Below are 14,568 nucleotides of genomic sequence, written 5' to 3' on the forward strand. Positions count from 1 at the left end.
TTGGAGAGGTGAGGGTGGTGAAGAGAGACAACACTGAACTGTCTCCTCAAGGACCCAGAAGGCTGGGGGAAGAGGGAAGGAATATTGTTTAAAATTAAAATTGCCCTTCTACCCCTAATTATAAACACTTATGAAATGTTCTTTTGAGACTGGCTCTCTTACTAGAGGGTTAACTAATCTCGTTTGTGAAATGTTTTTTAATTCTATGCTTGCTGTTTTGCATCTAATTTAAAAAAAAATCCTTCTGATTTAAGTCAAAAGTGCATGTTTGAAATTAGAAATGTCTTTATTTTTAAATATTTATTTTGATTTTTGGTAAGAATTTTTTCCCAGTGTAAAGGCCGATTGCTGATTCTGGTAGAAAATTCTAGAAAACTTACTGTGGCCAGCCCTGTCATTCTGTCTACAACCATGGAGGTTTCCAATTTCAAATTTCTCCTTCCTAATCGTTCAAATTCAGGGTTTTCGTTATGGAAACAGCTGACAGTGCTTATCTATTTCTACAGCTTATGAATCACTGCAACATTTAAAGGGAAATATTTTAGTTTTCCTCTTTTTATATGCATCCATACCTGATCTTTCTGCAGTATTACGATGAAGGTTTTGTGTAAATAGGAGAAACTGAGATGAGCCATGGCTCTTATTCTAATTGGTGTTTCAGGGTGAATTTATGAAATTGTACTTTTTGGTGGGGGTTCTGGCAGAGGCTGTGGGTTGTGAAATTATTTCTAGAAAGTATTCTTATCTGTAACTCTAGGACTTGTGTTTGTGTTGCTGCTTAAATTTAAACTGAAATGTAAAAATTAGGCCCAATTGAGCCTGACCTTTTTTTTTGCTGAGTTTTCATCTTCACTTGTGTGCAAGAAATTGCTGTTAATCAAACTCTCTCTCTAGGAATTTTGCTTTCTAGTGTTTGTGGCTTACACATTTCTGCATCTCAATGCCAAAGTAGATTTCTTTTTCTTCCTTCCTCTTGTGGTTTTTGTGTATGAGCACTTGTTCTGATTATTCCCCCCCCCTTCCAGGCCCGTATGACATGACTATGCAGTTCAGCTTAGCTGTGGTGGGAGGGCGCAGTTTCCATGTCAGAGCAGACCTAAACTACTTTATCTGCCAAAAACAAGTGGTATGCTGAAATGAGTGGATGCGTTTTTAAACTTTATTTTTGTCAATTATATATAGGATTTTCAACTGACCCAACTCTTTTTTTTATTTTAATATTTGGAAGGATTTGCTTCAAAGAACCTTTTCAACCTGTAATAAGCAGGCTCATTGAGACTTACCCAGCTGTGAGAAGTGTCAGGATCACTTGGTCTTTGCTGTATTTGGAATGACTTAAGTGTAAATTGATTTTAAACGTCTTGTACTTGCAGGAGGACAGTTTGGAATCTGGGCTTTTCTTAGTTCAGCCAAGGATAATATTGGACTTTACTTTCCTCCTATATCTCTGGTAAACTAATGTAAGGAAGTTAGTAACATGCAAGTTACTATGAATGCATTATGAAAAACTTATGGATTTGGACTTGATTCAAGTATCATTCCAGTAAAGCTTCCAAAGATGTGGATCACTTTGCTATTTGTTTGCTTTATCTTCTCAGCTGCAGAAATCTACCTGTCGTCTCTAAGCTTTTTGTAAAAGTTCTAATTTGCACTCATCCAGGGTGTTGATATAATAAAAAGGCATCTAACCGCCTTTAAATATGTGCAAAATTTGCTTTTGTGGATAAGTTTGTTTCAATTGCAACAACTAGCTTGATTAGAATTGTAAGTTGCAGGTTAGCCTGTGACTTTTGAACATAGAAGTTTGCCTCAACCTTGGGGTTGACTTTAAATTCGCTTAAATAGTAACTTCTGTTTACATTCTGAATCTGGGAGTGACAATGATAGTGTCATGATGGCCACTGAATGATCGGCTGTAAGCTTATCATTAATAAAATAATCACTAGTATGTTGTACTTTCTGGGAGTACTTGCAGCTTTTTTTTTGCTTCCAAGTTGCTATAAATACACGATTAGTGGTGGACACAAATTGCATTCTCTCATTTAATTGTTCTCCACTTTTGCAGCTGGTAATGCTCAAAATTCTATATTGGATAAGGTGATTTATTGAAACCTATGTAGTATTGCACCAATGAAGTTGAAAGGGCAACTTATTCTCTAATGACTTGGGTTTTGTTTGCTCTTGAGGTCGTGGACTCTAGGTCGCAATAATATGTACATTTGGCACTGAAAGGATTTAACTTATTTGGTAGTCATAATGTGGAGCTGTTGGGGTTAGACACAGTTTAAAAATCTCTCAACACCAGTTTATAGTACAAATTTATTTGGAAGTACTAGCTTTGTGTGCTCCTTCATTGGGTAACTCGTGGGGCAGGATCATAAGACCATTTATAGCTATATATTTGCTATGAATTGTCTTCTGATCCTGTCCTACTCACCACCTGGAGGAGCAGCGGCGCTCTGGAAGCTATACTTCCAAATAAACCTGTTGGACTATAACCCGGTGATGTGATTTTTTTTTAGCTCCTCCTCCTTATTTGGTGTAAGACCATATGGTTAATCATAATCAGGCTTCTGTTATTTAATATTTGCTCAGGTGAAGCCATCTGGTGACTTTAAAGGCATAGTTCTCTTTTGGACGAGATGGCTAAGAAACTAGCTTTATGATATCGCTAGTTTAGTTCCATTAACTTTGATTTTTGGGAGATTTGAGTTGAGATCGCAAAGTTGCTTTCTAGTACGTTTTAAGTAGCTTAAGAATTTGTACACTTAGTTGCACAAGTAGCTAGCAACTGAGTGGTTGTTTAGCCCACTGCTAGTGTACTAAATTTCTATATTTGAATTTATAGGATGCTATAAATTAATTTTAATATCGTTAACAGGGTCACATACTCTCCTTCAATATCCTTTTCCCTGTTAAATCCCCTTACCCATCTATGCATGATTGATCCCCGTAATCTTTGTTTTGTATACACTTTTTTTTCTCTTAAGTATCTTGATTTCTTTGCAGCAGCATTGATTCCCTTTTACACCCCTTTTTTAAAAACACGTTTTTGAATGCACATTTTTTCCATTTGTCTTAATTCTTTAGCTGCCAATCTGTTCAGCACTGCTGCTTTTTAATGCCTTAAAATTGTTTCTCTTCCAGATTATTCCCCTTGTCTGTGTTTACTTTTAGTCTAATTGAACCCAAAGTGCACAGACTAACTTTGCCATTATTACCAAATCTGGCTGAACTCTGCCAAAATTGAGTATTTGGATTTGCAAAGAAATTTATTGCATCTTTTCTCCACTGTGCACTGTCGTCTTTTTAAACCTACCTCCTGTGTTCTCCACATTTCATTTTTGCCACTAGGGAATGCATATTGCTGTGATTGAGAGCAGCAGTTTAGTTGCTCTAGCCATGAGCACGCTTGATTTTGATCCTCTTTCCCAGCATTCTTTTTGAGCCTCTGAAATTTGTCTCCATTTTTTCCACTTGTTCTGTTTTTCTCCTCCTTCACTTTCGTATCACTGTCTTTTGTTGACATGGTGTTTGCAATTATTTATGGCTGTCCTTGATCCTCCTGTTTTGTTACTATAATACACTTTGTACAGTATGATCTGTACTGCATGCAAAACCAAGCTTCTTGCTATCTAGGTAAATGTGACAGTAATAAATCAAGTCCCACATCAATTTCTGCGAAATGTGTACTTCCTCATTCCACTTGCCAATTGTCCTTAGGCTTGTTTGACCTTTTGTGCGTACCCCCGTTCATTTGCTTCACTGATGTTTTCAACTGCTTAAGAACATCAACCAAACTCAAAGGTAATGTATTAAAGAATATTGTATCATATCTACATTACCACAAGTGTATAGATAAATTTAATGGGAAAGGGTTTGATTTGAATATGCAAAGTGGTTGCAGTGAATAAATTGGGAATGGAATATTCTTCTCTTTTGGAAGAAGTAGATAGCCCTGAAAAGTAATGCACATGTTGGAGTTGGCATTGGCTTGTGAAATCACTGTACAGATTCTGTGTGAATTTAAGAAACAAAAGGCAGGAACACCTTTTATTTTATTCCCTTTATTTATCTTGAGAAAAATAGTGGAAAATGTTGCATAGTGTCATCACTCCAATGCTGTTTTAAACACACAAAACCCTCTCTAAATCATAGAATATAAAGGCAGAAAATGAAGGAATAAAGTGCCCAACTTTACTGTCCTTGAGTGTTCTGCCATGGACATGGTGGCTTGGCACAAGTCCCCTTTGCAACTCTAGCCCTCTGGAATGAACATTGCTGCACTTCACCATTTTGCTTCTACCAATTCCCTTGTGTCTTAGTCCTTGCTGCACCTCACCAATGCAGCCAAGTACTGAAGGGGTCAAACTTAACCAGCACAGCCATGAGTCTGCTTTGGGCCCACCTTGCTGACACCACTGAGTCTTGTACTGGATTTAACTCTGTTCTGCAGCAGCTGTTAATTGGTGCTAGGACTGTCTCAGTGATGCAGAAGCAGCTGGGAAATCAAACTCCACTGTTAGGAGTCTGCATTGCTGGGCCCATTTGCCACCTCTGATACTGTTGCTGCAACTGAGCTGTTCACCAAGAGATAAGGGGAATGAGAGTGGAAGAGTCCTGGGCTCAGATGTCCTACTTCACTGTCTTCTAAGCTTCCTTTATCAGCAGCAATCTGTTTTGGATCTAGTAATCCTCCAGGAGAAGAAGCAGATTTATAAATAAAAATGACATTTTTATCCTGATCATGTGTACCCTAGAACTCTGGGAAGCTGGGCCTTTTTTGCTGAGGTATTTGTATCATCGATAATCACAGGTGAGGTGCTGGCAGACTGTAGGCTGGATAGCGTGGTGCCACTATTTAAGAAGGGTGGTGAAGACAAGCCAGGGAACTATAGACTAGTGAGCCTGTCGTCGGTGGTGGGCAAGTGGAAGGGAATCCCGAGGGACAGGATGTACATGTATTTGGAAAGGCAAGAACTGATTAGGGATAGTCAACATGGCTTTGTGTTGGAAATCATGTCTCTCAAACTTGAGTTTTGAAGAAGTAAGAGGATTGAGGGCAGAGCGGTGGATGTGCTCTGTATGGATTCTAGTAAGATGTTTGACCAGGTTCCCCATTAGAGACTGGTTGGCAAGGTTAGATCTCATGGAATACAGGGAAAATAATCCATTTGGATACAGAACTGGCTCAAATGTAGAAGACGGTGGTGTGCAGGGTTGTTTTTCTTCAGACTGGAGGCCTGTGACTAGTGGAGTGCCACAAGAATCAGTACTGGCTGCTACTTAGAACATAGAACAATTGATGTGAGCATAAGAGGTATAGTTAGTAAGTTTGCAGATGACACCAAAATTGGAGGTGTAGTGGACAGTGAAGGAGGTTATCTCAGATTACAATGGGATCTTGATTGGATGGGCCAATGGGCTGAGATGGAGTTTAATTCTGAAATGCGAGATGTTGCATTTTAGGACAGCAAATCTTAGCAGGATGTGTATGCTTAATGGTAAGGACCTTGGAGTGCACGTTCATAGATCCTTGAAAGTAGTCGCAGGTAGATAGGATAGTGAAGAAGGCATTTGGTACGCTTTCCTTTATTGGTCAGAGTAAAGAGTACAGGAATTGGGAGGTAATGTTGAGGCTGTACAGGAATTTGGTTAGGCCACTTTTGGGATCTTGCAAGCAATTCTGGTCTCCTTCCTATTGGAAGAATGTTGTGAAACTTGAAAGGGTTCAGAAAAGGTTTAAGGATGTTGCCAGGGTTGGAGGATTTGAGCTTTAGGGAGATGTTGAATGTTTCCCTGGAACATTGGAGGCTGAGGGGTGACCTTTTTTATAGAGGTTTATAAAATCATGAGGGGCTTGGGTAGGGTAAATAGACAAGATCTTTTCCCTGGGGTGGGGGTGTCCAGAATTAGAGGGCATAGGTTTAGGGTGAGAGGGGAAAGGTATAAAAGACTTAAGGGGCCACATTTTTCATGCAGGGTGTGGTACATGTATGGAACAATCTGCCAGAGGAAGTGGTGGAGGCTATACAACTGCAGCATTTTCAAAGGTATCTGGGTGGGTATATGAAGGGTTTGGAGGGATATGGGCTGGATGCTGGCAGGTGGGACTAGAATGGTTTGGGATATCTGGTTGGCATGGACGAATTGGACCGAAGGGTCTGTTTCTGTGCTTTGTCTCTGTGACTCTGATTACCCAATGGCTTGCATCCCATGTGTTTTGAGGAATCTGCAGAGATGATCAGAGCATTGGTTTGCATCATCTAGAATTTAGAGTTCTGGAGTGGTCTCCATGGATCAGAATGAGGTAAACATTGCCTTGTGGCTGAGGAAAGTAGAGAGAAAACGAGGAACTATAGTTGTCATTTGACATGAGGAAGTCTACTGTGGTTTTTTTAACTATAATTCAACTGTTGAATTTGTATTCTGCAATGTTGAACAGCACTTGGAAGAAGGCGGAGGGTAGCAAGGGTACATGAATTCTGGTTAGAGAAACTTCATAGCCATCAGCAGAGGTGCAGTAACTTTGTTTTTTTGACAAAAAGTTGGGCCTCTTATAGGTGGTGGAGGCAAAACCTATTTGACTACCTTACTGGTCTTGCGATTCCACCTATTGTAACTAACAGGATTTGTATTGGTGACTGCATGTGCAAAGGACTGTGTAGACCCCTTTTTTCTTTCAGTGCAAATCTGGCAGCTCAGCAAGTCTTCATGGAGCAGTAGTTAACCACACCAACTAAGTTGGAAGATTATAGACAGTATGCCAAGAGCAGCATCAGAAATATCTTTTGAGCAAACAATTTGGCAACGTATGTGACAAACACTCAACCTATGCATTAGACAAACACTGCAGTGGTGTTGTATTCTAATTGTGTGGGGTGGTGGGTAGTTATCTAACTGTTTTGAAGAGTTTCCATAAATGTCTGTGTCCCCTGGAGTGAGTGCATAAGACCAGGCATGCAACCAAATTCGGCCTAAAATGTCATCCCTGCCTCCTCCTGGGGCCCCAGCATCACAGATGAATCTTCAGCCAAATTTGACCTTGTGTTGCAGAGAAACTGTTGAATGAATTGGATATAATAAAGGTTATGGGCCTTGACAGTATTGGCTGTAGTATCTGAAGATCTCTGCTGTAGAACTAGCTGTACCTTATGCAGTTAAATACAGTTACAATTTGATATGTACCTGTCAAATTGGAAAATTGCCCAGATATCTCTCAAACTCAAAGCTAGGCAAGTCTATTCTTGATCAGCAACATTGATACCAACTCTCCCTTGTACAGTTGCTCACAGGCCCAATTAGTCTTAGGGCATTTCTGCTCCAGGCATTATTACAACCTTTGGGCAAAAGAGCTGCATTCCAGAAGAAACACTGGCCTTGACCGAGTGCAGAATGCAGTCAAGAAATTTGAGAAGCTTCCCAAATAGCCTATATGATCTTCACCATTCTTGGGATGAGGGCACTGTGGGCTCATTCAGCATTTTTGTCCATCCAAGATTGTCCAGATGGCATTAAGTTAACCATGTTGCTGTGTGCCTAGAGTCACATGTAGGTTGTGATGGAAGGAGGGGTGGGGGGTGATGCCATTGTTGGATGGGGGTGGACAAAGTCTGATGGGCTTCACCTGACAAAGGAGCGGTGCTCTGAAAGCTTGTGATTTTTAAACAAAAGAAACCTGTTGGACTATAACCTGGTGTTGTGACTTCAGACATACCAGACCAGGTATGGATGGCAATTCCCTCTGTTAAACTGCGTTAGTGAACCAGATGGGTATAAGACCATAAGACATAGGAGTGGAAGTAAGGCCATTCGGCCCATCGAGTCCACTCCGCCGCTTAATCATGGCTGATGGGCATTTCAACTCCACTTACCCGCATTCTCCCCGTAGCCCTTAATTCCTTGTGACATCAAGAATTTCTCAATCTCTGCCTTGAAGACATTTAGCGTCCCAACCTCCACTGCATGCTGCGGCAATGAATTCCACAGGCCCATCACTCTCTGGCTGAAGCAATGTCTCTGCATTTCTGTTCTGAATTGACCCCCTCTAATTTTAAGGCTGTGCCCACGGGTCCTAGTCTCCCCGCCGAACGGAAACAATTTCTTGGCATCCACCCTTTCCAAGCCATGTATTATCTTGTTTCTATTAGATCTCCTCTTAACCTTCGAAGCTACAATGAGTACAATCCCCGGATCCTCAGCCGTTCCTCATGTTAGACCTACCATTCCAGGGATCATCCGTGTGAATCTCTGGACACGTGCCAATATGGCAATTTCGCTCCAGTGCCAGTATAAGCTTCAATCTGCAATTGGAGAGGGTACAATCTGAAGTGACAATATTTCTGTTGAATAAAAGGAACTATGGAGCTATGAGGGAGGAGCTGGCCAAAGTTCAGTGGTGCAATACCTTAGCAGGGATGACAGTGGAGGAACAAGGGTGGATATTTCTGTGTATAATGCAGAAGTTGCAGGATCAGTTCATTCCAAAAAGGAAGAAAGATCCAAGGAGGTGGCTCGAGAAATCGTGGATCGTGTTGGTGATTTATTTTCCAGAGTTCGATAGATTCGGCATCGGTTCCTGCAGATTGGAGGGTGGCTAATGTTGTACCACTTTTTTTTTAAGAAAGGTGGGAGAGAGAAAGCAGGAAATGTATAGACCAGTTAGTCTGACCTCAGTGGTGGGAAAGATGCTGGAGTCTAATGTAAAGGATGAAATTACGACACATCTGGATAGTAGTAACAGGATTGGTCAGAGTCAGTATGGATTTATGAAGGGGAAATCATGCTTGACTAATCTTCTGGAATTTGTTGAGGATGTAACTCTGAAGATGGATGAGGGAGATCCAGTAGATGTAGTGTACCTGGACTTTCAGAAAGCTTTTGATAAAGTCCCACATAGGAGGTTAGTGAGCAAAATTGGGGCACATGGTATTGGGGGCAAAGTACTAACTTGGATTGAAAGTTGGTTGGCTGATAGGAAACAGTAGTGATAAATGGCTCAATTTCGGAATGGCAGGTGGTGACCAGTGGGGTACTGCAGGGATTAGTACTGAGACTGCAGCTTTTTACAATATATGTTAATGATATAGAAGATGGTATTAGTAATAACATTAGCAAATTTGCTAATGATACTAAGCTGGGTGGCAGGGTGAAATGTGATGAGGATGTTAGGAGATTACAGGGTGACCTGGACAGGTTAGGTGAGTGGTCAGATGCAGTTTAATGTGGATAAATGTATGGTTATCCACTTTGGCAAGAACAGGAAGGCAGATTACTACCTAAATGGAATCAATTTAGTTAAAGGGGCAGTACAAAGAGATCTGGGTGTTCTTGTACACCAGTCAATGAAGGCAAGCATGCAGGTACAGCAGGTAGTGAAGAAGGCTAATAGCATGCTGGCCTTCATAACAAGAGGAATTGAGTATAGAAGCAAAGAGGTTCTTCTGCAGCTGTTCAGGGCCCTGGTGAGACCACACCTGGAGTACTGTGTGCAGTTCTGGTCTCCAAATTTGAGGAAAGACATTCTGACTGTTGAGGGAGTGCAGCGTAGGTTCACTATTCCAATTCCTGGAATGGTGGGATTACCTTACGCTGATAGACTGGAGCGACTGGGCTTGTATACCCTTGAGTTTAGAAGACTGAGGGGATCTGATTTGAGACATAAGATTATTAAAGGATTGGACACTCCTTAAAAATACGGGGTAGACCATTTAGGACAGAGATGAGGAGAAACGTCTTCACCCAGAGAGTGGTGGCTGTGTGGAATGCTCTGCCCCAGACGGCAGTGGAGGCCCAGTCTCTGGATTAATTTTAAGAAAGAGTTGGATAGAGCTCTCAAGGATAGTGGAATCAAGGGTTATGGAGATAAGGCAGGAACAGGATACTGATTAAGGGTGATCAGCCATGATCATATTGAATGGTGGTGCAGGCTTGAAGGGCAGAATGGCCTACTCCTACACCTATTGTCTATGTCCCTCCTGAGGTGTGGGGCCCAAAACTGGACACAGTACTCCAAATGGGGCCTAACCAGAGCTTTATAAAGTCTCAATCTCCAACGAACAATGGATTCATGGTCTTCATTAGGTTCTTTCTTCCAGATTTTCATTCACTTCAAATTTCACTGTCTGCTGTGGTGGGATTTGAACCTGGGTTCCCAGAACATTACCTAGGTCTCTGGATTAACAGTCCAATAATACCATAAGCCACCACTCTCCTTGAGCTTATGTATTAATTGTGTGGACTGCAGTAGTTGAGCGCCACCCTCATAACAAGTGAGGGATAGACAGTGCTAGTGATACCTGCATCCTTAACTGAATAAAATAAAGCAAAATGCTTAGGTTGACAGGGCATTTGTGAGGCTGCATGCACTATTATTTATCTGACTTGTGAAGTTTTGAGCTGAGGTTTTTGAATGCAACGCTAAGTTTTTTTTTTGCCAGCCTTCTTGTTCCATCACTTGGATGAATAGTAAAACCAGGTGTACTCGATGATAAGATTGAATGCTAGGTTTACATAGTTCAAGATCATTCATGTAAGTAACTAAGAATTTTTAAAAGCATGAATGAACTTGCATTTCAAAATGCTATTTAGTGATCATGGGACATTGCAATGACAATTTTACAGACCTGATTACTTCCAGTGTGAGGGGAAAAATATGCCAGGTAATTGGTAAATAACAAGTTCCTATAAACAGCAGTCTGATCAGAACATGGCCAGCTGTTTTAACTTCATTGGTATGAGCCAATATTCCTCCTTTTTTAACAAAGAAAATTATCATATGCTTTTGGGAGGTGTCAACATTCACCTTAATTGGGGAAATATCTCTGAAAAGTAGTACCTAGACCATAGAATACTTATAGCAGAGATTTTGGTGTCTGCTATTGAATAAAGGCTTCTCATTCTGATCTCACTTACAGCAGTTTGGACCATAGTCTTGACAGTTGCAATACTTCAGGTGCAGATCAAGGTCGTTTTTTTTTCAAATGAGCTTGAATTTCTTCAATCACAATGGGCAGCAAATTCCAGAAATTGGTACTCTGCATAATTTTCTCATGTTCCCTCTGTCTTGTCATAAATCTGTACTTCTTATAATTGATGTCTTTGGGGCAAACTGGTCTTTCCTGTCCACTTTTATTCAAGCCCCTGATTAAAGATAGTTTTCTCTAACGACCTGTTCCAGATGTTTTATTACCCAGGCCTCTTGGATTAGAGATAGGGACAGTATCACTGCATTGCACCCATTAGCCACTCATGGTACATCCCATTAAGTCAGCTGCCTCTAAGGGAAACAGCCCTTAGCTGTAATTCAATTTTACCTCCTAGCTGCAAATAGTTCGTGACATTTTTGTAAATCTCCTACAGGAAGAACAAAATTGCTGTAGAGTAACGGGATCAATCTGTACACCATTCCAGCTGTGACCCAACCACTATCTTTGTATGGTTACATCATCGGGCAAAGTACGGGATGCAATGAGGAAATCATCTCATTTGTCACTTTATAATCTATTTTCACCTGTGGCATGCGCTGTAAGATCTTTGAACCAAGAAAGCTAGGGGTGAACATGGGTAATTTTCTGAAGTGGAGTTGCAGGTAGACAGGGTGGTAAAGGCATTTGGCACAATTGGTCAGTGCAGAGAGTACAGGATGTTAGTGAGGCTACTTGTCAAATATTGTTCAATTGTGGCCTCCCTGCTATAGGAAAGATACTGTGAAACTTGAAAGGGTTCAGAAAGGATTTACAAGCATGTTGCAGGGCTTCGAGGATTTGAACAAAAGATTGAATAGCTGGGGCTGTTTTCTTTGGAGTGTTGGAGGCTGAGGGGTGACCTTCAACTTTTAAAGTCACGAAGGTGAATAGCCAGTCATTTTCCTAGGGTAGGGAGGGCATAGGATTAAAGTGAGGGGGCAAGATTTAAAAGGCACCAGAGGTGCAATTCTTTTTCAGAGGATGGTGCATGTATGTAACGAGCTGCCAGAGGAAGTGGTGGAGGCTGGTACAATACAACACTTTAAAAGGCATCTCCTCCTAGGAGAATATGAATAGGAGGGTTTGGAGGGATATGGGCCAAATCCTGGCAAATGGGACTTGATCAGTTTAGAATTTCTCATTGGCGTAGACTAATGGACCGAAGAGTCTCATTGCATATTTAACAGTGACTCTCTGTTCCTCTATCCCTCTCGATATCCTCTCATTTTATTGTGCATTCCTTTGCCTTCCTCATCATTGGATTGAATTCCATTTACCACTTTTTTTATCTTCTCAAACCATTGATATTTTCCTCCCCTCAACAGCTATCCTTTTCCTGCTGTCAATGACTAAACCGTTTGTGAGGCATGTTTGGGTAGTTTTGCAGACATTTAAACCTAAATTAATATACCTCAAACTGGATAGTGCCAAGCTTTTGAGCCTTGTAGAACACTACTAGAAACTACTTGCCATTTCAGAAATGCTTGTCAGGCGTTGTTTTTCCTGAACTAATTTTGGATCCAGCTGTCCACACCCCTCTAGTGCATGGAAGTTAATTTTTCCTCATACCCTATATGTTGGCTAACATTTCTAAAAATCCATCTTTTTAAACATCCAGTGCATAACCGCCTACAATCGTCCTTGTTACTTCTCAATTAAGTCAGCAAGACCAACCCTTTCCTTAACACAACCATGCTGTGATTATCCCTGATTTGATCCAATCCCCCCTTAGGTAACAATTAATTCTGTCTGGCCATCTATTTATAATTTGTCCATTGCTGAGGCCTGATTGACCAGTGTACACTTATATTGTGTCTCGCTTTGGACATTTTGTAAACCTTCAATCCTTTTGAAACTTCTCCTATATCCTTTGAAAAGTGATCCTCAGTGCATCCACTATCTCAAAAAGCCTCCAGTTTGTGGGTAATAGGAAAGTTAAATGGACTCTGCATACCAAGTACATAGCATTACAGTTTTATAGCTTGCTTCATTGAAGATTAAACTGACCTGGACATCACCATTTTCTTTTAACTGAAGCAAATCTTAGCAGGACTTGGACACTTAATGGTAAGGTCCTAGGAAGTGTTGCTGAACAAAGATCTTGGAGTGCAGGTTCATAGGTCCTTGAAAGTTTGTAGGTAGATGAAATAATGGTGTATAGTATGTTTTCCTTTATTGGTCGGAGTATTGAGTACAGGAGTTGGAGGTCATGTTGCAGTTGTATAGGACATTTGATTAGGCCACTTTTGGAATATTGCATGCAGTTCTGGTCTCCATCCTATCGGAAGGATGTTGTGAAACATGAAAGGGTTCAGAAAAGACTTGCAAGGATGTTGCCAGGGTTGGAGGATTTGAGCTATAGGGAGAGGCTGAATAGGCTGGGGCTGTTACTCTGGAACATCTGAGGCAGAGGGGTGACCTTTATAGAGGTTTATAAAATCATGAGGGGCATGGATAGGGTAAATAGACCAAGTCTTTTCCCTGGGGTGAAGGAGTCCAGAACTAGAGGGCATAAGTTTCAAGTGAGAGGAGAAAGATGAGGGGGCAATGTTTTCAAGCAGAGGGTGGTGTGTGTTTGGAATGAGCTGCCAGAGAAAGTTGTGGAGGCTGATGCAATTATAGCTTGTAAAAAGCATTTGGATGGGAAAATGAATGGAAGGGTTTGGAGGGCCAAGGGCCAACTGCAGGTATCTGGTCTGCATGGACAAGTTGGACTGGAGGGTCTGTGTCCATGCTATACATCTGTGACTTGAAAAGCTGTAGCAAGGAAGTGGTCCCTGCAGAGACTGTCCTTCCAAGTGTAAAATAGCAATTAGGATGCAAACCTGTGTAAATATTAAGCTGCAATACAGCATGTTAACTCAGTCATGAGTGCTTGAGAAAACTACTTCTGGTTCTGCATAAAGTATTGGCGTTCCTTTAACAAGGAAGTTCTACACTTAAAACCCAGTTAAAATAAATGATTTTGGCATGAATTAAGCAGGGTTTTTAAGCACATCTAGAATTTAACCTTTCTAGCAATCTCTGAACAATTAAGATATGCAGCACTAGTCTGTGTAGGTAAAGCTCATGCTTGAACTGCAGGATATAAGTTGTGAATAAAGCTGTTTGTCACTAAATTGACTCGTCCTTAGCTATCTTTTGAAGACTTCTGAAGAACTAAATTTTGAATCATTGGTTAGTTTCCTCTCTTTTTTTCCCCCAAGGCTGCTTTTTTTTTGTTCTTTCTAGTGATAACCAGACTGTCATTTCAGTTTAGTAAATAGTATATGTCAACTTTTTAAGGTTGAACAAGCACACTGCTAACTAATCATCCATTGATTGTAAAAGTAAGAAACAGTAAGGTAGTTCTTCCTTCTATTGGGAAACACCACGAAACTAATCCTGTTTACTGCTTACAGTATGCAGTTACACAAGTCCTGGCTGTATAAACAAAAATCTTTCAATGAGTTTAATGTTGCTATGTTTATCTGAAGATATTCCACAAACTGTTTAAATGGAAATTGTAAAAGATGGTGTTATTATGTTGTAAATGTTAATGAAGCAGCTTGAAGGGAGGAATTGGGTGCAGCTTCTGAGTTATGCTTCTTGGTTCTGACTT

At 40.8% G+C, this 14,568-nt stretch overlaps 1 protein-coding gene across 2 annotated transcripts in view; it reads left to right on the forward strand.

Annotated features, from left to right (window-relative positions):
- The window catches only part of LOC122556207 (profilin-2-like), a 61,574-nt gene that overhangs the window by 1,148 nt on the left and 45,858 nt on the right, over window positions 1–14,568 (forward strand). The gene's annotated exons all lie outside the window — the stretch shown is intronic.

The sequence above is a fragment of the Chiloscyllium plagiosum genome, chromosome 13 (genome assembly GCF_004010195.1).
Source record: "Chiloscyllium plagiosum isolate BGI_BamShark_2017 chromosome 13, ASM401019v2, whole genome shotgun sequence".
Classification (NCBI taxonomy): domain Eukaryota; kingdom Metazoa; phylum Chordata; class Chondrichthyes; order Orectolobiformes; family Hemiscylliidae; genus Chiloscyllium; species Chiloscyllium plagiosum.